The following is a 25662-nucleotide window of genomic DNA, read 5'->3' on the forward strand; positions in this document are numbered from 1 at the left end:
CCTATTTCTTTAGTTTCTTTGAAGACCCTGGTAAATAATTCAAATATAGCCCTAGTTGAATTACTGAAAGGGTCTGGAAAAATCATGAATCAATTTGTAAAATATCCACCCCATCGGAAACCTAATAGTCTCTAGAAACCAAAGCTAAGAAACAAAAGAAGGATAGAAGCCTTCATGATTGATTTAATCGCTCAATTATCTGGGTCATCTTACAGACCTAAAACAGGAGTTGGTGTTTTGAAATTTGTTGATAAGCAATTTGATTATAGGGAAAGTTATTTCAAAATCAAGGGCACCATATTTTTAAATGTTTCTATATGAAATAAGAGTAAGCAATTCCTGAGTGCAATCCATGGAGATTAGGATTGGATAGATTGGTTGTTACTAATGTTTTTCTCAATCTAGACCTAGTTAGAGCCTTAGCAAAATGCTACAATTATGAAGGTCGATCATCAAAGCCACAAATGGAAGGTTGTTAGATATCAATAGAGATACAGTATTGGAAGTATTTAGCTTAGAAGATTGTAGATATTGTGCTAGATAGATTAATTTGGAAAACCTAAAAGCTGAATATAATGCTATTGAGGGGCTTTTCAGGAGGAAATGGTTGCCTATTCATAGATCAAGAGACAGAAACAACTTGCAATAGTTTTCTAGAAATGAGCAACCCCCATATAAAGTGGATTTGTTCTATAGATATTTTGAATTGACTTATCATGCAATTTGTCAAGTATTGGGGTATAGTGGGAATCCTATGATGCCCAAGGAGTTAATGTTGCTTACTTGTGATATGCAAAGTGAAACTAATTACAAATGTTATGATTACCCCCAATTTCTTGTCAATGCACTACATGAATCATTGGTAAAAATACAACGAGGTACTTCCAAACTCACTTTCAAATGGTATTCATTACCAATGCATATGATATTATTTCAAGGACAAAAATATGGTGTATGGAGCCCTTTTATTAATGTAAATCCTATTCAGAATGGTATTAAAATGTCAGTCCAGTTGTGGACTACTATATGGGATAATGGATACCAGCATTCGCAAGCTCTTGTGTTCAAGTAATATTTTGTCAAAAAACTATATGTTGCATGTGGCATAGAGGTCCCTTGACTGTCAAAGCAAGTAATGAATCTCTTGAGACCAAAGGGGAAGGAATAGGAAATCAAAGTAAATATTGACCATAATTGGGTCGACAGGTACTTGGATGAGCAATATACATACATTAGGGTATATGGATTCAAGGGAATCCCACATATTTTACCATTTATAGTTCCATACAGATTGGCTGCTTTAAAGATTGTGTGGCAAATGTATGAAGCCTTAGCTTGTTTTAGGACTAGTTAAAAGGGGTCTTTCTTACCCATGTGTCTAGAAATTGGTGATTTTGAAATTAATTTAAATAAAGGTTTTGTGTAAGCCATCTAGTTACTTATGTCTTTTCATTTTCCACTAGGATTGAAGGCCGGGGAATTTTACCCGGAAGGTTATTATACGTCTTCTAAAAGGGAAATGACATTAGGGAGGGTCCAACATGAATTTGAACGCAAAGAGGAATTAATGAGGAATTGTAGTTCCTATGAAGAGGATCGGGCAAGAAGGTCAATGCACTTCAACGTACAAAAAATTGAAAGCAGGAAAAGACTTGAGGTCCCCTCTTATGAAGGAATTTTTCCAGATGAATCCAATAGAGTAGTAAGGATGCAGACAATTATTCAGAATGCTCATGTAATTTTAGCCAATTTATCCATTCCCCTACCCCCATCTCCAAGTCCATCAACCTTAGTAGTGGGAGGACCGGTTGAGGTTTCTCATTTAGCCAGAATGTCTCCAACACCATCTTCATGTGCTGACTTGTCTCAAGAGGGTGAAGGTACAAGCAAACAAAAAGAGGAGGTGGAAGTGACCTAGGAAGTAAGGTTGCAACCCTACATTCCACCTGATGAGAATAATGATGATATGATTCAAATAAGCAAATATCTAACAAAAGACGTGAGAAGGAAAGCATCAAAATCTTTTCTATCAAATGATAAATTCATTCATTCTCAAGAATTTAAATTGTTTATGTACAAGTGGAAAGGAAGAAGGATTGCTAGGGGACTGATAGAAATCCCTAATGAGAAATTGGAGGAATGTACTAATAAGTTCTATGAAGAGATGAAGAAATAATTTGATGAAATCACACCTAAAAAGGGGAGACAACTATTTAAGGAAGCTGGATGTTTAATTATCCCTAGGATGGATTTATCTTGCAGTATGTTTTTTGATAATCTGAGAAGAGATCAAAAATTTGATTGCAATCTTATAGATGAAGGATATCATAAGGTTTATTTTGGTTCAGAGTAGAGACCTTCTAATAAGACTCTTTCAACATGGTGCATGTACCCTAAAGGACAAAGACCAAAATTGATCAGTGATATGAATGAAATAATTGGACAGCTTATGGTTTACAGGCTTAGGGATGTCCCTGCAAGTGATGTAGCTGAATTAAATGTAAATACTCCCCTATTTACTCAGGCCAAAGTTGAGGAATTGAACGAAACAATTGCACAAATTACTCAAGAAAACATTGAGTTAAAACAAGCACTAGGAGCTTCAAAAGGAAAAGGTTTGTTGTTGCAGCATGAAAACACTATTTCCAAGTTGCAGATTAGCCTCATATATGAAATAAATAAAATAGAAGAGGCTGAGAAGCAAGTATTCAAATTTCAACAAGAGGTAGTGTTTTTCAAGAAGGATCTCAGAATGAATAAGTTCATATGGGCCCAAAGTTATGTCAAGAGCAGGTTTGAACAGATATTGCCCTATTTACAAGTTACATGGACAAGATATCAAGAGTTATTCCATGTTATGCTAAGGCAACGAGTAGTAGATATTCAATTAAAACTTATCATGTGGCATTTGTTTCAAAAGCAGCAATTAATCTACTGTATTTATGAGTTTGTTGAGTTTGTTGGTGGTTAAGATGCTTGGTGCAGGAGCACATGGAATATGTTAATTAGGTTTTGAGTCTTAGGAGTTAGGGTTAGGTCTATTTTGCTTCAATAAGGTCTATTGAGACCATTTGTTTTGTTATTTCATGTTTTGGTTTGTTTGTCAAAACTAGAATCATGGTTTTCAAATATGTAAAGTTGCTCAAAATGTTGTCATTTATGTCATCAAGATAAGCTATACCGATAAGATGTCATTGGGGTAAACATTTGCCATACTGTTATCGGGATAGGTTAAACCGATAAGGTATCATTGTTGTTATCGGGATAGGTTACACTATCGGATTTGCGAAATTCTATTCAAGCGGCTTTGAATAGTTATTCCAATAAGGTATCAATATTGGCATCGGGATAGTTAACCCAATAAAACATCATAGTGGTGAAAAGTTGTCATCAAAATAGTTAATTCGATAAGGTTGTCATCGGGATAATTTACACTATCGGGATCACAAAATATTGTCTAGCTGACTTCGATGGGTTATTCTGATGGGCATCCACAAGTCTTGTTTGGTATAAGATATACCAAAATGAGTGACACCAGAGTAGTTTGTTCTATAGGGATTGCATGAAATTGTTACTCTGCCTTTATGTCTTATTCTGATGGGAGATTGAAAGTCATGATCAGAGTTGTTATTCTGATATTGGTATCCAATGTTGGTCTATTAACTCGGCATTTCTATTTTGACACTTGTGTTCGACAAAGATTTATCAAATGTGGAATTTGAACAGTCATGCATTCCAACGGTCACCGTGGGAAAATTCAGATTTGGTATAAATTGTATGAGCAATAGGAAGAGAACTAGGGAGAGAGAAGGGGAGAACTATAAATTCTACAATGTAAACTCCGTGATTGTTTTCTTTCAAATTTAAAATCATTAGCACCAAATTGGAAGCATATTCTCTGTAATTCACCATGTTTCTGTAGTTTGCTCTAATTTTATATTTAGCTATTGTTGTTTGGATTTAAACTATTTAAGTGAGCACTTGTGGGTGTATAATTGTGTGTTATCTTTCATTTGCTGATGATTTGAAATTTTGAGTAGTTAAAAAGGTTTGTAGATTGTTCATGGGGTTGCCTGGTAGCTAGGCTAGCTAGGGTTCTAATAGAAAATTGACAATTTCTCCCTGATTCGATTGCTTGAAACTTGGGGTGAGGGACCAAGAGGGGTTATAGGATAGAATTAGCATCAAGGAGAGGCATCAGTCTAATTAGGGTTATAGTTGTAATTATGTGTTGTTAATTTATGAGCATATAATCATAAGTTTTGTTGCAATTGGACTATTAATTTGGTAGTAGAGAGTCCCTGTAAGGGCAATTTGCATTTTGGGTTATGTAAGTTTGAAGGAAGGGGTTTTTGTATTGCATTAAGTGGTATCAGAGCAAGGGAGTAGATTCCTTGAAAGTCTGAGAGAAGATTAAGTGATTATAAACAAGATGCCTCCTAAGAATGTTGGTACTGCTAGAGAGTTGCAGGAGTTGAGAGAGAACAATACAAGGTTGAAAGAGTCGTACAATGTTGTGTTGGAAAGACTTGAAGCCTTAGAGTCTAATCAGAGAAGGAATGTTGATTTGGGAGATGTGAGTGAAGAGGAAGAAGAAGAAGAAGAGTTACAGAAAGCAAAAGGAGAAGAGCAATTGGACCCTAAGGAACAGAGGACAATCAGACTTCTAAAAGCAATTCAAGGTGATAAACATAAGGTGAAAGTTGAATTGCCTATGTATGGAGGTAATTTGGATCAAGAAGAGCATCTAGATTGGATTGCAACTATGGACAATCACTTTGACTATTAAGATGTTCCTGATGAGCAACAGGTGAAGATAGCACAGACAAAGCTGAAAGGACGTGCATTATTATGGTAGGACTATGAACAAGCTGAAAGGAGGAAGAGAGGTAAGGAAAAATAAGTTTCTTGGGACAGAATGGTTGCTAAACTGAAGGGTAAGTTTCTTCCTAAAGACTATGAAGTTCAATTGTATAAGAAACTCCAAGGTTTGAAACAAAAAGAGTTAGATGTCAAAACTTATACTGATGAATTTTACAAGTTGAGCATAAGATCAGGTATGATGGAAGATGAGGTTGAAAAGGTTGCTAGATACCTTGGTGGACATAGATTTAACATTCAAGATGAACTAGTTGTGGAAAATCTAAGGACGGTAGAGGAATGTTTTCAATTGGCAATTAGAGTGGAAGAAAAGGTCAAGAAGAGACAAGATAAGTCAAGTAGGGGCAGAGGCAACACCCTTAGGGGCAGAGGAACATTTTCTACTTCAAGACAATCAAATGAAAGCCAAGAAGATGCAAACAAGAGTCAAAGATCAAGGTCCAGATTTCAGAGGTAGAGGCACAAGAGGTAGATTTGGTGGAGGTAGGAGTTCCAATATATTTTTAGGTAGGTTCTATAATTGTCAAGAGTTTGGACACCCAACATTCAAGTGTCCTGAGAGACAAGGGTCTACATCAAGTGGTGGTGAAAGAAGGGGTGAAAAGAGAGTCCAATTTTTTCAGGAAGATGAAGTTGAAAGTATCAGCCCCCAAATTATGTTGTTGCTCCACAAGTAGGTGAAGCGTTGATGCTGAGAATAAGACTTTTGAAGGAATCTAAGGAGAAGGAGATGACTCAAAGGAGGATCTTGTTCAGGACCACATGCAAATGTCATGGTAAAGTGTGCAAGGTAGTAATAGATTTGGGTTCCACTGACAAGATGGTGTCTAGAGAGATGGTAGATAAATTGAAACTAGAAAGAATTCCTCATGAAGCACCATATAGGACATCTTAGGTAAATGATAATCAGTCACTTTTAGTAAATGAACAAGCATGCGTTGAGTTTCAGATTAGAGAATACAAAGATAGGGTACTTTGTGATATTTTACTCATCGATTGTTGCCATATACTTCTTGGAAGGCCATGGCAATTTGATAGGAAAACACTATCTGATGGTAGAAGGAATATCTACACCATTGAGAAGGATCAAAAAACTTTTCTATTAATCCCATTCCAGGAGACTGAAGAAGAAAGAGGCAAGGCAACAAAAATCATCTTGGTTGGCAAGGAGTTGGTGAGAATAAGTGAAGATGAGTCAAGAAAAGTTGCAGTCACTCCTATGTTTGGAGATACTAAATCTGAAGGTTTGCAAGCTATTTCAGTTAGGGATGACAGAGGTAAGGTAATTATGTTGGCATATGATGAGCCAGTATGATGATATGATGATAATATATGTTATCATTGATGTCAATAAGTATAGGTGAACCAGTATGAAGATTGGAAGAAGTTGTTATTGATGTTCAAGTTGGAGAACTGGTATGAAGAGATGTAGTGAACTGGTGTCGGCGTCTCACTAAGTGTGACTATCGGTTGGTAGTCTCAGCTCTAGGGTTTTCGGTTTGGAAATATAGCTTATACGATGCAACCGGTGACACTCTATGATGAGTTAGCTAAGAAATGAGGATGAGATCCAGATGCCACGTCAGTTTTGTGCACGTGAAGGATTTCCTTGAGAATCTTGCATGTGAAAATCGATTGCATTAAATTTCTACCTCGAGAATGAACATTCTTCTTAGCGGTATGTGAAGAGAGCATGATGAGTTACTGATTCCCTTGTGTGGTGAAGAATGGATGATGCAGAATGACTTGTGATCTGTTTGAGATTCTATGCAAAGTGTTTGAATGGTTGGGATTGGACCACTTGTAATTGTAAACCTAAAATGTTTAGGGTTTAGGGTTTATGCTACTGACCTAATTGTTTTCTATTAGGTCGATGATGTTTGTTATTGTAAGCGTTGGCAAATATTGTGTTTTGTATCCGAGTGATGAGATACTTGCCAGACCAGTGAGTGGAAAACTACAAATTATGATTGCAAAGTAGAGGAACTGAAAAGGATCTGCCTTAGCATGTAGTGATGTTATCAGATCAGAGATTTACCTGTTGTCTTCTAACCATTTCAAAAGTACGAAAATCCCTTTACCAGGTAGCTTTAATAGGCTTATTGTAAATCCTCTAACTAGGTGACTCAAGATCATTGAGTTCTTCAAATCCTCTATCAAGGTAACCTTTAACACGATTTCAACCTTTAACATGGTATATAGCCATCCCTTAACCGGGTGATCTTTAACAGGATCGGTTCCTAACATAACCTTATTGTAAAGTCTTTAACAGGACTAGGCTCCTAACAGAGTGAGCTTCAAAAGAATTCAAAAACAAGCTTGTGGGTATTCATCCCCACCGTGGTTTTTCCCATTTGGGTTTCCACGTGAAAAATTTGTGTGTCATGAGTTGTGCATTTTTCATGTGATGACTGAGTATTCTTTGTTTAGGTGATTATGCATGCAGAGCTAATGGTTATGGTATTACAGATACAACACATGCATGAGTATATTGGTGAAGTATTTATCAAGTGTTGAATGATATTTGAAGTATTTAGTTTTATTGGTTTAGATGTCTGAAGTCTTACTGTGTTTAACCAGTATTGCCATGGTTAAGTTCAGTGATGAAGATAACCGGTTATCATTGTTTTAACTTGATAAGTTATTGAGAAGTTTTTGTTTATACTGATTCACCCCCCCCCCCTCTCAATACCAATTAGGGTATTTATTGTTCATCATTATTCATCAATTGGTATCAGAGCAACTCCAGGTCCTCGTTGATATAAGCTTAACCGTTTAAGGTAAAAGATCTTGCTTTAATGATGAAGAGGGAAGGTCCTAAGTTCAATAGAGATAACTTCAAAATATGGAAGGACATAATGAAGATCTATATCAAGAGTTTGGGTGCTCAACACTGAAGCTATGTTGAGAATGCCTATGTAATCCCCATTGGCACTCTAACCAATTATTAGAAAAGAGAGATTCAAGAAAATGGGCAAGTCATGGAAGCCCTTATTAGCAGTTTGTCCAATATTGAGTTCATTGATGTACAAGATAAGGACACTCCTAAGGATGTATGGGACACATTGGAAACCATTTATGGTGGTGATGATAATTTCAAGAAAGCTAAGGAAGAGAGCCTTAGAGGAAAATTTGAAGACATGAGGATGGTTGAAGAACAAACCATTCAGTAATATGGCATAAGGATCAAGACTGTGGTTGGAGACATCAAGAGCATTGGTGGAACAATTTATGATGCCACCATTGTTAGTAAAGTTTTGAGATCATTGTTACCGGTATATGAAATTAGAGTTGCTTCTATCCAGGAGCTAAGGTCTATCGACAAAACCAAGGTATCCTTAGACTCTATCATTGCAAAGTTGACAGCATATGAGTTGAATTGCTATTATGGCAGTGTTTAGAAGACTGGGTCAACTTTTAGAGAATCTATTGCACCAACTAGAAAAGGAAAAGAAGTAAGTACAAGTTATGAATCCATGCAATGTAGAGGTATGGATGATGAAGATATTCTGATGCAGTTTGAAGCTCTTCTTACCAAGAGACTTCCAAAAGGAACTAGAAAATACGGAGGTAAGCTTCCTTTAAAATGTTTTTCCTGCAATAAGATAGGACATATAGCTGTTAACTATCCTAACAATGACAATAAGGATAAACTGGAGAGGTTTAGAAAGTATAAAGGAGGAGGTAGAAGAAATTATCTTGTTGCAGTTGATGAAGGTGTTACTGATGAAGAATCTGAGGATGAAGAGAATTAAGACATAGTATTTGTAGTTGTAAAGGAAGAAGTGTCTAACAAGAAAGCCCTTGTCTATCGCATTGACAACTCTAATGAGTGGATTATTGATAGCGAGTGTTCTCACCACATGACTACTGATCAAAGAAAGTTTGTCTCTGGAAGAATATGATGGAGGTGTTGTCCATTTTGGCAACGATGCACCATGCTTGGTAAAAGGTAAAGGATCCATCTCACTGAATGGAAAGAGAAGTGTGGATAATGTCTACTGGGTAGAAGGCCTTAAGCATAACCTTTTGAGTGTTACTCAGCTAAATCAAAAAGGACTCATTCTGGAGTTCAAAGGTGGAGTCTGCAGTATAATTGGAAAGAGTGGTGAACTTATTTCCACCAGTAAGAAGACCAGAGGTAACTTATTTCAGTTGAATGCCAAGATTAGTCAGTGTCTGATGGCGAAGTTTGATGACAATTGGATATGGCATAGGAGACTTTGTCATATGAATTTTGATAATATTGTAAAAGCCAATAAGATCAAGGTAGTAAGAGGATTTCCTTTGCTGAACAAACCGGAGAATTCTTTGTCCAGAGAATGTCAACTTGGGAAGATGTCTTCCTCAACTTTCAAAGGTAAGTCTTTTTCAGCTGAGAACTTACTTGATCTTGTGCATACTGATCTGTGTGGTCCAATGAAAACTAGAAGTATTTAGGGAGATAGGTATTTCATGATTCTTACTGATGACTGCTCAAGAATGATGTGGGTCACATTCTTGAAAGACAAGTCTGAGGCATTTGGAATGTTCAAAGCCTTTAGAGCATTAGTAGAGAAGGAAAGTGGTCAAAGGATAAAATGCCTAAGAACTGATCAAGGAGGTGAATTCACTTCTCATGAATTCAACAAGTACTGTGAAGAGAATGGTATCAAGAGGCAGTTGTCTGCCCCAAGGACACCACAACATAATGACATAGCAGAAAGGAATAACAGGATTGTAGTTGAATCGGCCAGAACAATGTTGATCCAAGGAAAGGTAGCTCACACTTTTTGGAGAGAAGTGGTGAGCACTGTAGTCTATACTATGAACCGGGTACTCATCAAGAAAGGTAAAGTTAAAACCCCTTATGAGTATTGGACCGAGAAGACTCCCACTATGAGATATAAAGTATTTGGTAGTAAATGTTATATCAAGAGAGGTGAGCATCTGAGGAAGTTTGATGCCAAATGTGATGAAGGAATATTTCTGGGATATTCCACTAAGAGCAAATCTCTCAAGTGCTACAACAATAGGACTCAAAAAATTGTTGAGAGTATCAATGTCAGGGTTGATGAATTTCCTGAGAAGCTTGAGGAAACTTGCAGTGAGCAAGTGGAAGATGAACCAGGTGTAAACTTCTGGGAACCAGTTAAGAAATAAACAAGCAAAGACCTCAGTGTTCCTGTACCGGTAGAAGCTGTAGCAGGTGAAAAAGAAGATGGAGAAGAAGAAGAAGAGGACAAGCAAGCAGACCCAGCTAGAGTCATTCCTAGATATGTGAAACTACATCATGATCCGAAGCAGATCATAGCAGATAAAGATGTAGGGATACTCACAAGAAGAAAGGTGAAAGAAAACTCTTGCATAATTTCTGAATTTGAGCCTAAGACTACTAGAGAGGTACTTACAGATTAAGACTGGATTAAGGAAATGGAAGAGGAGCTTGATTAGATAGAAAATAATGCAACATGGTCTTTGGTACCCAAACCAGAACACAAGAATGTCATAGGTACCAAATGGGTCTTCAAGAATAAGCTGAATGAAGAAGGCACGGTTGTAAGGAACAAGGCAAAACTTGTATGCAAGGGATATGCTCAAGAAGAGGGAGAAGACTATGGAGAAACCTTTTCCCCAGTGGCTAGACTGGAAGGTGTTCGAATGCTACTTGCATTTGACACATTTAAGGGATTCAAGGTATACCAGATCAATGTGAATTTTGCGTTCTTGAATGGAATCCTAGAAGAGGAAGTGTATATTGAGCAACCAGATGGGTTTGCCTTAGCAAAAGATAGTAACATGGTGTGTAGATTACATAAGGGCCTGTATGGATTGAAACACACACCAAGGGCATGGTATGAACGATTACACTCTCATCTTGTGAAAATAAGATTTCAGAGAACAAGTGAGGATAGCAACATCTACCTAAAATTTGAAGATGATCAGATTCTGATCTGTGAAGTGTTTGTAGATGACATAATCTTTGGAGGAGATGATAAAATGAGCCATGCATTTGCAGATGAAATGAAGAAAGAGTTTGAGATGTCTTTGATTGGAGAGATAAAGTTCTTTATTGGTTTACAGATTCAGCAAATGAAAGAGGGTATCTTTATTACCCATTCTAAGTATATCAAAGAGGTATTGAAGACCTTTGGCATGGAGGAAAGCAAACCAGTTGGTACACCGATGGTGACTGGATGTCAATTGACTAAGGAAGATGATTCAATGTTGGTGAATGAGAAGGAGTATCGGTCAATGATCGGTAAGCTACACTATGTGGTACACAACAGACCAGATATTGCTCATGCAGTGGGCATTGTGGCCCATTTTCGGAAAAGTCCAAGAGAATCCCACTTGGTAGCAGTCAAGAGAATTCTTTGATACTTGAAAGGAACAGTTGATTATGGATTGTGGTATCCATACAATGGTGATTTTAATTTCAAAGTATATATCAATGCAGATTGGGGAGGTAATGTGGATGACAGGAAAAGCACAACCGGTGGAGCATTCTTTCTTGGTGGACGACTAGTCTCATGGATGAGTAAGAAGTAGAGCTGCACTTCTCAGTCTACAGCTGAAGTGGAGTATGTGGCAGCATTTATGAATTGCACTCAAGCAATCTGGATGAAACATGTATTGGATGGTTTCAAAGTACCTATATCTGAACTGGTGAGTATATTTTGTGACAACACAAGTGCAATCAATATTTCCAAGAATTCGATATTGCATGCTAGAACTAAGCACATTGATCTCAAGTATCATTTATTGAGACAGAAGGTTCAAAACAGAGAGGTTTTATTACAACATGTTTCCAGTAAGGAGCAGCTAGCAGACATATTCATTAAGCCCTTACCGAAGACTACATTTACCTATTTGAGAGGTGAATTAGGGGTTCTGCCCCTTCATGAAATAAACTAAAGTTTTGTGCTCCATATCAGTCAGGTACTACAATGACAAATCTTACAAGGTTGATGTGTTGAAGGATGCTACTCCATAGGGGGAGCAGCATAGTGGAGAATAGAAGCTTGTGCCTCCACTTTGGCATTGTTGTCAAAGGGGGAGAAGATACTTGATAATGTATGATATGGGAGAAGGTATCTAATGATGAAGATATATGTTAAAGTTGCACTAGTCTATATTGTTTATAGTTGCAATGCTACACTAAGTATTGCCATCAATGCCAAAGGGGGAGATTGTTGGCATATGATGAACCGATATGATGATAATATATATTATCATTGATGTCAATAAGTACAGGTGAATCGGTATGAATATTGGAAGAAGTTGTTATTGATGTTCAAGTTGGAGAACCGGTATGAAGAGATGTAGTGAATCGGTGTCAGGGTTTCACTAAGTGTGACTACCAGTTGGTAGTCTCAGCTCTAGGGTTTCCGGTTTGGTAATATAGCTTGTGTGATGCAACCGGTGACACTCTATGATGAGTTAGCTAAGAAATGAGGATGAGATCCAGATGCCACGTCAGTTTTGTGCACGTGAAGGATTTCCTTGAGAATCTTGCATGTGAAGATTGATTGCATTAAATGTCTACCTCGGGAATGAACATTCTTCTTAGCAGTATGTGAAGAGAGTGTGATGGGTTACTGATTCCCATGTGCGTTGAAGAATGGATGATGCAGAATGACCTTTGATCTATTTGAGATTATTTTATTCTATGCAAAGTGTTTGAACGGTCAGGATTGGATAGCTTGTAATTGTAAACCTAAAATGTTTAGGGTTTAGGGTTTATGCTACCGACCTAATTGTTGTCTATAAGGTCGATGATGTGTGTTATTGTAAGTGTTGGCAAATGTTGTGTTTTGTATATGAGTGATGAGATACTTGCCAGACCCGTGAGTGGAAAACTGCAGAGTGTGATTGCAGAGTAGAGGAACTGAAAAGGATCTGCCTTAGCATGTAGTGTTGTTATCAGATCAGAGATTTACCTGTTGTCTTCTAGCCATTTCAATAGTAGGAAAATTCCTTTACCGGGTAGCTTTAATAGGCTTATTATAAATCCTCTAACCAGGTGCCTCAAGATCATTGAGTTCTTCAAATCCTCTAGCAAGGTAACCTTTAATAGGGTTTCAACCTTTAACATGGTATATAGCCATCCCTTAACCGAGTGATCTCGGTTCCTAACAGAACCTTATTGTAAATTCTTTAACCGGACTAGGCTCCTAACAGAGCGAGCTTCAAAAGAGTTCAAAAACAAGCTTGTGGGTATTCATCCCCACCGTGGTTTTTCCCATTTGGGTTTCCACGTGAAAAAACTTTGTGTCGTGAGTTGTGCATTTTTCATGTGATGACTGAGTATTCTTTGTTTAGGTGATTATGCATGCAGAACTAATGGTTATGGTATTACTGATACAACACATGCATGATTATATTGGTGAGGTAGTTACCAAGTGTTGAATGATATTTGAAGTATTCAGTTTTACTAGTTTAGATGTCTGAGGTCTTACTGTGTTTAACCAGTATTGCCATGGTTAAGTTCAGTGATGAAGACAACCGGTTATCATTGTATTTAACTTGATAAGTTGTTGAGAAGTTTTTGTTTGTACTGATTGACCCCCCCCCCCCTCTCAGTACTAGTTAAGGTATTTATTGTTCATCATTATTCATCAAATTATACCTAAAATGGACCAATAGAAGGCCAACGATCAGATGTATGTGCAACCACAAGGTGGGTGGAAGGAGGATAAGGCAATCCTAGTTGGGACTCTAATTTGTCCTACAGTGGAAAAATGAGTTGGTAAGCAATAATTTTCTGCAATGATAGAGAATTTTGGGTCTGATAAACATGGTGGATCAGGGGTTCCAGTGATAAAGAACCTGAGGCATAAAGGACAAGTGATTGGACAAGGAGATGGGAGTGTTTGGCAAGAGTCAAAGGACAAATATGGCAAGCATTAAGCAGTTGTGATGGAGAAACCAATTCAAGGCACTCAAGCAAGGATGACACCTCAAAATGTTAGAGATGGACAAGGACAATCCGGTCTCCAAGGGACTTGGAAAATTTTCAAGCCTGAGTGTTTGGTGCAGGAGCACCTACAATATGTTAATTATGCTTTGAGTCTTAGGAGTTAGGGTTAGGTCTATTTTGATTCAATAAGGTCCGTTGAGATTATTTGTAATGTTATTTCATGTTTTTGGGTTTGTTTGTCAAAACTGGAGTCATGATTTTCAAATTTATAAAGTTACTCAAAATGTTATCATTTCTGTCATCGGAATAAGCTATACCGATAAGATGTCATTGGTGTAAAAAGTTGTCGTTACTGTTATCGGGATAGGTTAAACCGATAAGGTGTCATTGTTGTTATCGGGATAGGTTACACTATCGGATTTGCAAAATTGTATTCGACCAACTTTGAATAGTTATTCTGATTAGGTATCAATATTGGCATCAGGATAGTTAACTCAATAAAGCATCATTGTGGTGAAAAGTTGTCATTGGAATAGTTAATCCGATAAGGTTGTCATTGGGATAATTTACACTATCGGGATTGCAAAATATTGTCCAATCGACTTCGATGGGTTATTCCAATGAGCATCCACAAGTCTTGTTCGACATAAGCTATACCAAAACGAGTGACATCGGAGTAGTTTGTTCTATTGGGATTACATGGAATTGTTACTTTGCCTTTATGTCTTATTCTGATGGGAGATTGAAAGTCATGATCGAAGTTGTTATTTTGATATTGGTATCCACCGTTGGTCCATCAGCTCAACATTTCTATTTTGACACCTGTGTTCAACTAGAATTTATCAAATATGTAATTTGAACAGTCATGCATTCCAACGGTCACCGTGGGAAAATTCAAATTTGGTATAAATTGTATGAGCAACGGGTAGAGAACTAGGGAGAGAGAGAAGGGGAGAACTGGAAATTTTGTAATGTTAACTCTGTGATTGTTTACATTCAAATTTAAAATCATTGGCACCAAATGGAAGTATATTCTTTGTAATTCACCATGTTTTTGTACAGTTTTCTCTAATTTTGTATTTACGTATTGTTGTTTGGATTCAACCTATTTAAGTGAGCACTTGTGGGTGTATAATTGTGTGTTATCTTCCATTCATTAATGATTTGAAATTATGAGTTGTTAAAAAGGTTTGTAGATTGTTCATGGGGTTGCCTGGTAGCTAAGCTAGCTAGGGTTCTAACAGAAAATTGACAATTTCTCCCTGACTCGATTGTCATAACACCTTGAAACTTGGTGTGAGGGCCCAAGAGGGGTTAGAGGATAGAATTAGCATCAAGGAGAGGCATTAGTCCAATTAGGGCTATAGTTGTAATTATGTGTTGCTGATTTGATGAGCATATAAGCTTAGGTTTTGTTGCAATTTAACTGTTAATTTGGTAGCAGAGAGTCCATGTAAGGGAAATTTGTGTTTTGGGTTATGTAAGTTTGAAGGAAGGGGTTTTTGTATTTCATCAATGCTCAAGTGTGGACAAGCATGTTAGATGAATTAAATCCCACATTATCTAAGGTTGAATAATTGCTAAGTAATCACCATAGATTTCATGGATGTATTGCACAAGCTTTGAAAAGATTTGCCAAATTACAAGGCACTCCCCTCACTTCATTCATATAAGAAGGTGGAGAAATTTGAATAGAACAAGAATGGAAGATAGAACTTGGAAAATGCCTTTTCCACAAGGTACTAGATAAAGTTTTGGATGATGCTAATAGGGTGGTGGAGAATTTGCAATTGCATATGAGTAGCTTGTAACAACTGGAGTATAGTGCCATAATCTTGAATAAATAAAATGCTACCTCAGTGACTCCTTCATATAACGCACACATGGATTCTTGTCAAAGCTTCTTTTCTAGAGAGAAGTGAGTCATGAGAGATAATCCTGCCAGCTGGAGGTTTTCTTTTGTTTTATGAATTCTTTTGTAATTTAATTTAGTTTAGTTTCCTCTTGTTTCTATTATGAGTAGTCAAAAAGGTCATAACTGTAAAAGGTAGTGATTCAAATCATGGTTTGTTATAGTATCCTTCATCCTTGGTTCTTCCTCGAGATAATTGTTATGCTTTATTCCTTGATGATGAAGTGAAATAGTGACATCTGGCATGGCATTAGCCGGAAGCTTTGTTGCTCCCTTGTTTTTATAAAAGGGAATCCATAGCCATTTTGAGAGGATTCTCAAAATATGATAAGAAAGTGATTTACAAGCGTTTTTCCTTATACAGAGTTATCTTTTTTTGATATATGAATGGTTACACATATGGAAATTCAATAGAAGACATTTTGATTAATTGTCTCATATCTATTGTTTCTACTTTGTATGCTTTCATTTGTTAAATACAAATGGTATTGTCTTTAAGAGTTTTCAGTAGATGTCTGATGTGATGCTTAGGTTTTCTTTAAGGAAGAAATTAAATTTTGGTAATACATTACAACAATTGAGGAATAGTTATATGATTGTTTAAGTATGATTCGGGGAAAAGTATAATAGAATATATATGTAAGGTATTTATATTCAAGGATTTAAGTGTGACTCTTGTCAGTGTGTCAGAAACATGACTCTACGCCTATGAATAACACATTGGTATGATAATATGTTTGTTCACTAACCACAATATCTTTTAAGCAATTGTTACCTCATTTTCCTTTTTAATGTAAGGATTTGAATCTGTTGTCAATATCTTGGGAAATAAGCAGAATAGAGCCAATTCTGAGTTGCTTATACATATTAACTTTGTGTCATCGAGAATTGTCTATTTTAAAAGCAATACTAGTCCAGTAAATTATAAATTTGAGAGTATTGATATAGGTTAACCCGCTTGGGTCTTGTAGAGCCCAAAGAAAAGGAGGATTTTCCATCTTGTCATGATATCCTTGTCGATTGGCCAATGGTCTTAAGTTCTTGTTGAAGGAAGAAGGATAATTCTTTGAGAAACTTAAGAAATCACTTGGAAACACCAACATGTGCAAAGGTGCCTTGATCAGGTTGGACACCCTTTTGTTGCATTTGCTTAAAAAAAATCCAAGGCTTTTTCAACAAGGCCATTTTGTGCATATCCAGCAAGGATTGAATTCCATGAAACCACATTTGGTTGAGGCATTTCTTTAAAAAGGCTTGAAACCTCATCAAAAAACCATTTTGGGCATATCCCACAATCATCACATTTCAAGAAACCAGATCTTTTTCAGGTATTTTGTCAAACAATCCACGTACCTTCTGTATGCTTCTAAATTTTGTATACATGTCTATCAGAGCATTCCCAACTAAAACATTTGACAAAAACCACTTTTGGTTAACCTATAATGGATTTCCATGCCTGTTCCAAAGCTCTCATTTTAGTAAAAGTAGGGAGGATGCTTGTAAAGGTTGATGCATCAGGCTCTACACCTGCTAATTGCATTTGATTAAAAATATCGAGGGATTTTCCAAAAAACCCATTTTGTACACATCTAGCAAGAATTATATTCTAAGAAAATATACCTGGCCGAGGCATTACGTTGAAAAGCCTCAAAGCCTCATCTAAAACACCATTTTGTGCACATCGTAAAATCATTGTATTCCATGATACCGCATCTCGTTGAGAAATTTTATCAAACATTTTATGTGCCTTGTGAAAACTTCCATATTTTGCATACATGTCCATTAGAGCATTCCCAACTACAACAATAGAGAAAAATCCATTTCTAATTGTGGATTTGTGAATGTCCATCCCTTGTTCCAAAGATCCCAATTTGGCGTAAGCTGGAAGTATATTGACAAAGATGAATCAATTAAGTTGGACATTACTTTTTTGCAATTTCTTAAACAATGTCAATGCCTCTTTAGGAAGCCCATGTCTTTTGTAGGCTGTAATCAACACACTCCATGAGAAGACGTTCCTTTCTGTCATGAAATCAAAAACATTCTGACCATTCCCTAAACTTCCACACTTAACATACATGTTGATAAGCTTATTTTGAAAAAATGTGCCTGCAGCAAATTTAAGTTCCTTATCGATGATGAATGTGTGGATTAAATTTACCCTCTGAAACCGCGTATTTTGCAGTGTAAGTCCACAATAGATGAAAATGCATAGACGGGTGTGCAAAAGTGTTGTATGTAGCGAGAAGAATGAGAAGTGCCTCCTACAAGAAATCATCCATACAGAGTACTCTTAGATGCCCAATTTTATCTTTGAATCATGTGTAGTTATTCATTCTACTACAATAAATTATTAACACTACCATTGTGATGAGGTTAGGAAATGGTGAGAAGGAAGATGACCAAAGCCGAGATGGGGAAAGAATGGAGAAAGAACATGGAAGTCATCTATACAAAACGTGTGAGCAGGGTTACAAAACCAATGAATTAATTGTTTGTACGAGTTTTCATTCGAACTTTACTTTTGTGAAAGTGAGAAGTACCAATTCCTTCTTTACTCAGTTTTATACTTCACTTTTGTACTCGTGACAAGGAACAAGTGAGAAAAATTGTTGTAAGAGGGCCCAAAGAATTTTTAATTTAAATTGTTTCTTCCCTACCATGAAATTTACAAGATGAAAATGGATGGCTCTGATGACTTCAATCATCTTGCACTACCTTAAATATGATATCAATTGTAGATGTTTAAAATGAGGTTGTCCATTTCATATAGGAGGTACCTTTGACGTAATTACTATTTTTATTATTTTGAATTTTGGATGAGATGAGGTATGATTTTTGGGTAATTTTAAGTATGGGAGAATGGCTTTGCCATGAGGTTCTTTAGGCTAGAGAATTTTGGGATTTCTAGATTTTAATTTTTGGAATGGTTTATCTGCATATGCATTGAGGATTGGAATTTCTTGTTGTTGTGATTACATTGGAATGATTGGTTGTTTATGGACTATTTGGCTTAGGTTTTCCTTATCTTCTACAAAAAATTTCTTGTTCATTTCTTCATTTACCAAATCGATGGTTTCGAATCCTTATTATGCATTTTTATTTTAATAGAAAGATTGTATTCTCCGTGATTGCGGAAAAGGGAAAGAACATAGTTGTGTGTGGGAAGGATGTTTCTATGTATAATGCCAATACTGTGGATTTTATTTCTTTTATTTTGTTTACTAGTAATATGGAGTCTTTGGATATTAATTTACTATGTTGCATTGAGGATCTATGTTTAGCCGTAAGAAAGGATTGGGTTTCATTTTCTTTTGAATGTTGTAATAGTATTGAGTTATGCATTAAAGCCTCTTGGTCTATTGCCAGCATTGTGATTTTGAAACTCTTTTATTGATCCTATGTAGAGATTTGGTGATTATGGGATTTTGGCTTCATGCCCTATCTTGGTTAAGTTATACTTCATTGTTTAACACCTTTTCGATTATGCTAGATGTCAGAATTTATATTCAAATCTTTTCTAGACTTTGTTGTTTAAATTTTTATTTGCATCTATGACATTCTTTTTGGTTGTTTGTTTCATGTCCACCATCTTGGGGAATGAAGGCACCATTTTATATTTTGTATGCACCATTTTACCTTTTGTATGTGTTGTTCTAAGAGTCATACATGCTAGTCTGGATGATGTATGTGCTATTATGTTTTGTGAATGTGCCACTTCATGTTTCATAAGTGCTAATCTGGGTTACAAAAGTGCCAAAAGTTTTGGTATGGGTGCTAGAATAATGTATGAAAGCATAAGAAGATTTTGTAAATATGCTAGAGTATTGGATAAATGTGGTAGATAAATATGTAAAGTCATTATCTTGTCATTTTGTCTTTTCTAGTTGATTTTGAAAGATAGATATGTGTTTCTATTTGGAATCTCATTTTAGATACATCTCGATGTTGAGATTAGTGGTTCCATTATTTGAATTAATGTATGAGGCTGTTGGATATTGGGAATACTGATTCAATTGTGATTATGAATTAGTTTTGGATATTAAACCTTTGGATGGATGTATTTTGTGGTTCTTTGAGATTCTTGTACTTTATGCTTTATACCCTTAGGTTTAGTAACATGATAGGGGGAGTGTCTTCCAAGTGAGTGTCAGGGTATATTGGAAGGGATTGCCAGGAGAAGCCTTGTGGATGGTCGTCGAGGTCTAGAGACCACTAGGAAATCTCATTGGAAGTTGTTTATAAGCAAGTGATAACATTAATAAATTAATTTAGGGGTTTGGGTAGCTTTCAAATTAAATAAGATAATGAAATTTGTGTGGAGCCCACCCATGGCTTAGAGTGCTAGTTCAGGCTCGGGATGAGTTGGGAAGGTTTTATTGGTATGAATATACTCCCTTGTCTTCATGAAAGTTTTAGTTGGTTTTGCATGGGTATCACTTGGGCATCAAGGTCTAGAGAGAGACTGCCAAGAGATCCTCTAGGACTACCAGGATAACCAGAACTATTAGGACTTCTAGGTTAACTCAAGCCAAAGTTGAGGAATTGAACGAAGAAATTGCATAAATTACTTAGGGAAACATTGAGTTAAAAAAAGCACTAGGAGCTTCAAAAGGAAAAGGTTTGTTGTTGGAGGATGAGAACACTATTTCCAAGTTGTAGATTAGCCTCATATATGAAAGAAATAAAAGAGAAGAGGCTGAGAAGCAAGTATTGAAATCGCAGCAAGAGGTAATGTATTTGAAGGATATCATAATGAATAAGTTCATATGGGCCCAAAGCTATGTCAAGAGAAAGTTTGAACATATATTTCCCTATTTACAGGTTACATGGACAATATATCAAGATTTAATCATTGTTATGCACAGGCAACGAGAAGTAGAGATTCAATTAAAATTTATCATGCAACATTTATTTTAAAAGCATAAATTAATCTACTGTATTTATGAGTTTATTGAGTCTATTGATTGTCAAGATGTTCAAGTGTGGACATGCATGTTAGATGAATTAAATCCCTGCACATTTTCTAAGGCTGAAGAATTGCTAAGTAATCACCGTAGATTTCATGGATGTATTGCACAAGCTTTGAAAATATTTGCCAAATTACAAGGCACTTCCCTCCCTTCATTCATAAAAGAAGGTGGAGAACTTAGAACAAAACAAGAATGGAAGATATAACTTGGAAATTGCCTTTTCCACAAGGTACTAGATAAAGTTCTGGATGATGTTGATAGGGTGGTGGAAAATTTGCAATTGCAGATGAGTAGCTTGTACCAATTGGAGTATAGCGCCATAATCTTGAATAAAGAAAATGCTACCCTAGTGACTCTTTCATATAACCCACACATGGATTCTAGTCAAAGCTTCTTTTTCTAGAGAGAAGTGAGTCATGAGAGATAGTCCTGCCAGCTAGAGGTTTTCTTTTGTTTTCATGAATTATGTTGTAATTTAATTTAATTTAATTTCTTTTTGTTTCAAATATGACTGGTCAAAAAGGTCATAACTGTAAAGGTATTGATTCATTTTGAATTATGGTTTGTTATGGTATCCTTCATCCTTGGTTCTTCCTCAAGATAATTGTTATTCTTTATTCCCTGACGATTAAATGAAATAGTGACATGTGGCATGATATTGGTCGGAAGCTTTGTTGCTCCCTTTTTTTATAAAAGGGAATCCATGGCCATATTGAGAGGGTTCTCAAAATATGATAAGAAAGTGATTTAGGAGTGTTTTTCTTGGTACAAAGTTATCTTTTTTTGATATATGAATGGTTACACTTATGGAAATTCAATGGAAAACATTTTGATGAATTGTCTCGTATGTGTTGTTTCTCAATTGTATGCTTTCATTTGTTAAGGACAAGTGGTACTATCTCTATGGGTTTTTTGTAGATGTGTGATGTGATGCTTAGGTTTTCTTTAAGGAGGAAGTTAAATTCTAGTAGTATATTACAAAAATTGAGCAATAGTTATACGATTGTTTAAGTATAATTCAGGGGAAAGTATAATAGAATATATTTGTAAGGCATTTATATTCAAGGATTTAAGTGTGATTGTTGTTAGTGTGTCAGAAACATGACTATGTACCTATGAATAACATACTGGTATGAAAATATGTTTGTTTAGTAACCATAATATCTTTTAAGAAATTGTTACATCATTTTTCTTTTTTATGTAAGTATTTGAATCTTCTGTTGAAAATATCTTACAAAATAAGCATAATAGGATGAATTCTGAGTTGCTTATTCATATTAACTTTGTGTGATTGAGAATTATATATTTTAAAAGCAATACCAGTCCAGTATATTGTAAATTTGAGAGTATTGCTATAGGTTAACCCGCCCGGGTCTTGCAGAGACCAAAGCGGAGGAGGATTTTCCATCTTGTCATGATATCCTTGTCAATTAGCCAATGGTCTTAAGTTCTTGTTGAAGGAAGCAGGGTAATTCTTACAGAAACTTAAGAAATCACTTGGAAACACCAACACGATGGCAAATATGTTGGTATGAGTTGTGATTCATTGTCTGTTCAAGATCTGGATATGGGTTTGACTGTTTGGACCTACTGTGTTATCCTTATTAGAAAATTTTGTGTATCATGCTCTAAGGTACACCTGAGTTGATTTTGAATTATACATTGAATGGGTCTGTTGATTGTTCTTACATATATTATTTTTAATCAGCCCTGATAAAGGGTGGCGACTCTGATTGGTTTTGAAAGACTTTAATCTTGTATGAACAAGGAAGAGGTGGTGTGTGAAGTCATCTCCAAAGGTTTTAGAACCGAGAGATTGCAGTTCTTTGTGAATCAAGAGAAAGGCAAGATGTATGGGAGGAGATCTTTACATCAAGGACGTCCCAATTTACCTCCTCAAGAAAAGAATCAAAAATGGAAGCCCAAAGGAAATAGAGGAAGGTATGGTTCCTCTTCTAAAAATGTGTGTTCACCAACTTTGAATCTTGATATGGTTCATATTGAGCATAATTCTTTGAATCCCTTGATGTATGGCCATCATGGGTCATTTTCTGATGAACCATCTCCTAGGTCTCACAAATATTACTCTGAAATTCTGAGGGGGACATGTTATTATCATTATAATGATGAGGGTGACAAGGTTTGTTATGATGGAGAGGAGGGAATCAAAATTACCTCTTAGACTGAGCCCCTTAATAAATCCTCCAAGGATCAGGAGGCACATGAAGATCATTTGCAAATCCTCGAACATGCAACACCGCCAAATAATTCACCAAGATCATCTGCAACACACTTAACCACCGAATATGTCACATAACACAAAGAATAACATCGGACCAATAAAATCTTAAATAACGCACATCATGATCAACGCAGACCACTAAAATGCATAGGACACGATCAGAGAACATCAACAAGCAACATGAATTCTACTGCAATCACCGCAACAACTCGGATAAGAAGAATCGTCATTAACACCATCATCGAAGCTCAAGAACACCAATTGACAGACTAAAAGATCATCTGCAAATCCTCGAACATGCAACATTGCCAAATAATTCACCAAGATCATCTGCAACACACTTAACCACCGAATATGTCACATAACACGAAGAATAACATCGGACCAATAAAATCTTAAATAACGCACATCATGATCAACGCAGACCACTAAAATGCATAGGACACGATCAGAGAACATCAACAAGCAACATGAATTCTACTGCAATCACCGCAACAACTCAGATAAGAAGAATCATCATTAACACCATCATCGAAGCTCAAGAACACCAATTGACAGACTAAAAGATATGCTTGTGAAGTCCCAAATCATGAACCATCTGATCAAAGGACACACATGAATGTCCCAAACACTCACCAAAATCTTCAACTCAAGATATCATCATTCTGGAGCAATATGAATCAAATACCACAGCTCAACAACACAGAATACTGAAAAACCAGTCACTACACCAGATTACACAACTCAACCAAATCGCTTCATAACATCATGAAACTAATACTAAATCAACTAGAGATAAGCATCTCAAAACCCAATAAACCGCATCAGCACATTTGCAACAGATCACCGAATCCAACTCTCTATAATACACCAATTCTCTACAACACGAGAATATGTTGACATCAATGACAACAACACATTCCAACAATTCTAATATCCAACAATCTTCCCCTTTGGCATTGATGCAATATATGAATGTAAAAAATAATCAATACAAAGAAATAAATCAACATCCAACAATCTCCCATAACTCTCAAAAATCACCCCCTAAGATCAGCACAGGATATAGTAGTTTTTCACATGCATCTCTCCCCTTTGATAGCAATACCAAAGACAAATACAAAACATTATTCTCTGATACATCTCCCCCCCTACAGAAAGACAACCTCTCCCCCTTAGGATAAACTCACAAAACTAATCAACTGAACAATACACTGACTACTCCCCCGGATCAGTAGGACCCACTCATCAATCTGGATAACAGGATAAGACAATGAAGTCCACTGGATCGATGCAACACAATGCATCTAGTTCACAATAGGAGGGAGAATCACCCCTAACTTCTCTCTTGGATATACAAATGTACTAGCAGGCAAAGGTTTTGTAAATATATATGCAATCTTGGTGTAGTCACGGGTTAGGAGAGACCTCAAAGAGATCTATCTGCGCTAGTCAGCAAGAGTAAACACAACAAAAACACAAGGATATGATGGAGGAAATGCAGAACTAAATGAATTATATCATGAAAAGTGTTTACAATCAACCGGTAACAACTAGGTTACAAAAACCGGCTCACGGACCTGCTAAAACATGTTGAATTATGGAACCGGTCACAACTAGGACCTCAAATCTTCAAATCCATCTTCTATGTTCTATCTCTTAGCTTATATCTTCTTATCTTCTAATTCTCAATTACAATGATTTATACGATCCAAAGGGATCCATTCGGCCCAAAAGGGATCAAATGATTTATTACAAGGTCGGCCTCCGCCAAAAAAAATCCTTTGGATTGTAGATCAAAGGAAAGGGTTGGACACATACCAAGGAACATCAGAATCAATTCTCAAGACTTTGCAACCTATGAAAGGGATCTGGTAGATTACAACCAGGCAACCGATGCCAGAAAACTGTCTCGGAAACTGGTAGTGATATCTTGCCGAAAAATGATCCAAATGCTCCACGGTTTGGGAATAAAGTAGATGGTCAAGTCCTCAAAAAAAATCCAACTCCACAAGATCCAGTGAGCCAATGCCATAAAAATGCAGAATGAAATGCAAAACAGAAAGGAAATATTTTTTGGTTGATGCAAGATTGCCATGAACCGAGGATGCTCCTGCATCAGACATCCGGGGTTGTTGAAAAAGTGAGTCTCTCACTTTGTTGGGGCCAGAGGAAAACCAGGGCGATTTACCTCTGCCTCAGAAATCAAAGATGAAACTTCAACTGGTCTTCCTTTCCACTTTACAAGATACTCCTTATACTAACTGCTATGGGTACTACACCCAATCCTACTATCCAAAATGTCTTCAATCTAATTTGGTTCCTTCCAGGGCAACTGTTTCTCCAAGTCTGCAATATTGTCCTCACTGAATTCTGGTTCATGATACTAATGAAGATCTACAATGTTAAATACAAGTGAAATACTCAGACTATCTGGTAACTCCACTTCATATACATTTCCAGAATTGAACTTTCTCAAAATCTTGCAAGGTCCAAAATTCCTTATCTGCAACTTGTTATAAGTTCCAACTAGGAATCTTTCTTTTCTCAAATGCACCATCACTTCATTGTCAACTTCAAATTCCTTATGTCTCCTCTTCTCATCTGCTCTCTCCTTATACTTGTTGTTCATGTCCTCCAAATGTTGCTTAACTTGAATATGTAAGTCCTTCATGTGATCTGCAAATTCTTTTGTTTTTGCACTTCTTCGGTCTTCACTGCTAATATCTCTGAGTTCTGATATACTTATGGG

Source organism: Cryptomeria japonica, chromosome 6, assembly GCF_030272615.1.
Source record: "Cryptomeria japonica chromosome 6, Sugi_1.0, whole genome shotgun sequence".
Lineage (NCBI taxonomy): Eukaryota > Viridiplantae > Streptophyta > Pinopsida > Cupressales > Cupressaceae > Cryptomeria > Cryptomeria japonica.